The following is a 2,517-nucleotide window of genomic DNA, read 5'->3' as shown; positions in this document are numbered from 1 at the left end:
GCAATGGGCCAAAGAGCATTTGTTGATTAAGGTTACGTACAAGTTTTTTAGTTTTTATGAAGTGTTAGCTCTCGAACATACATAAGTACGGGTAGTGATGAATTTGATGTTTAGCCAATGGCTCATGATATGATGCGTAAATGCTCTCAATCTCTCATCTCTGTCTATATGCCCTAGTTGCCTCCTTGGTTAATTTTTACCGGCTTTGATCAATTCTTACATGATCCTTGGTTTAAAAAAAATGCAATGGAGGGTAATTGGCGATTACATACATAATCAAAAGTTGTTCCCAATTTTAAGTTGGAACTTTGGAAGGACAAAATTACTTGCCTTCTCTCAATAAAAGAGAAATACCACTATCGATTCTTAAAACTGCTTCAATAGCAACATAATAGACGATTCAATTTCTGGTGATAGATATAATTATCAACTATATTTAAAAATGCAACTCCATATGCAAGGAAGAAATTATGCATAATAACTTAGAATATGTAGCCAAATAAATTATTTGTATAGGAATGTACTTGTTTTTTCTTCAATATACAATTATAGGTGAATTTCAACATTAATTGAAAACAGAGTGGTAATTTTGGTAAATTAAGACTTAGGCAAATCGTGCATACACCCCCAAAATAACAAATTAACATTATTAAGGTTCGTCGATTATTGGAGATTGATTAACACTACTCGACAAGGTTTAGTTCGTCTCAAGCTCCAAGTGTAAGCTTTAGAACTCACAAAAGAGATGATAAGAAAACGATTGATAGATCCCATAAAAGAAAAGATAACATAAGACTCGAGAGAAGAATAGAATGCCAAAACCCCCCACATTGGGAGGGCACCACCATCTTCTTAAATCCGTCAATTCATCCGATTCCCTTTGAATGGTGCCCCTCTTGCGTGTCGTGTTGCTCCTCTTAGAGCAACCCCTTATATCGAACCTAAACGTAAGCTAGCTCTTCCTCTATAAATACTGACCTGCGTAGCACAAATTCAAATTATAAGCAACTCACAGACATACGCCGCTGAATCCCAAAACTTGTAGTCTTTCACTCTCAATCAACAATGGCAGACAAGTGCGGAAACTGTGACTGTGCTGACAGGAGCCAGTGTGTGTAAGTTTTGTTTTATGGAGTTCATAGACTTTAGTTCTATTTTACTTAGTTTTCTGAAAGCATAGTGAAATTCCTATCAGATTAAGATTGACAACTCTTTCACTGTCCTTGCAGGAAGAAGGGAAACCAATATGGTTTTGTGGTCACCGAGACTGAGTAAGTTCAATGGCTTAATTCGGTTTTTTCCATGTACAGGTGTACAACACCCCCCCCCCCCCCAATCGATTAACAAACAATATGGTCATCACATTGCAGGTACTCGGAGTTCATGATGACAGAGGGTCCCGAGCATGGTTGCAAGTGCGGCAGCAACTGCCGATGCATTGACTGCAAGTGCGGTCCTCACTGAGCACCTACTACTTACCTATAGTAGCTCATATGATCTTAGGATATATATAAGCTATTTATAGATGATATAGTACTTCAATAAAAGACATATTTCTGCAGAGATATGTTTAACTTTGTTTTCGACACCTGAGGATCACATTTGTGTCCTGTACTCATATGAGCTTCTAATATCATTATAGTATATTTTGCTGTTTATAATTTTTCTCTAATACACAACTATTTTCAGCTTTTTTTTTTTTTTTTTTTTCTCTCTCTCTTATTCAACTAAAAACAGAAGGATATTATACACTTAACACGATGCCAAACAATCATTCTTCTTCTAGTCATCATGAACAAACTCTGTGTCACAACTGTAGATGAGTATATCAAAACCTAAAATTATGAAGGGTTAAATTTTATTCAATGTTACATGACATAATTTATTTGCAGCTTAGCATTAAAAGACTGGAAATTTTGAGATGCTCCCAAGGCCCCAAAAGAATTGGGATAGATGGTCACATAATGAATTTAACAATGGATCTACGACAGTTGTAGATGGTCATGTAGCTTTTCTTTCCTCATTGCTCTGTATCTTGTCACCCACAAATATCAAGAAGAACAATTACAGGAGCAAAAAAAATAAGATCAAAATCCAGGGGAAAGAACCTCCTAGGACTCATATTACTCACACTCGGGTACTCAAGTCTAACATGAACACGCATCTAAGTGTCTGACTTGGCTACCATAATTCTTGCCCAAAATGAACTGCCCCATGACTAGGAGCAAAAAGAGAAAGATAGATAAAATAAGAAAACAAAACCATCATCATTGCACATTGTACAATTTAATTTACGAAACTCAACGGTCTCAACCAAAGATTATTTAATTATGTTTAGTTCGTAGGCAAGCTACCATGAAAACCTCAAGTATTACTTTCCTTCCATCCCTTATTAAACTGATGCAGCAAACACAACCTTTCCAACTCTTATCATACATCTTCTGGCTAATAGTGTGTTTTATAAACCATCTAATCTATTTCACAAAGTTCCATCTCCTACTAGCAAAGTAGTGATGC

The 2,517-nt window shown here is 36.0% G+C and overlaps 1 long non-coding RNA gene across 1 annotated transcript; it reads left to right on the top strand.

Moving 5' to 3' along the window:
- Window positions 1-985: 985 nt before the first annotated feature.
- On the top strand, window positions 986-1,661 carry LOC145576762 (uncharacterized). Its single transcript, XR_014098546.1, has 3 exons — window positions 986-1,115; window positions 1,230-1,271; window positions 1,371-1,661. It is a non-coding gene; the product is annotated as an uncharacterized LOC145576762 (long non-coding RNA).
- The last annotated feature ends 856 nt before the right edge of the window (window positions 1,662-2,517 follow it).

The sequence above is a fragment of the Chenopodium album genome, chromosome 13, assembly GCF_948465745.1.
Source record: "Chenopodium album chromosome 13, dcCheAlbu1.1, whole genome shotgun sequence".
NCBI lineage: Eukaryota > Viridiplantae > Streptophyta > Magnoliopsida > Caryophyllales > Amaranthaceae > Chenopodium > Chenopodium album.
Note: the sequence above shows the minus strand (reverse complement) of the source record. Positions and strands in the feature narration are given on the sequence as shown.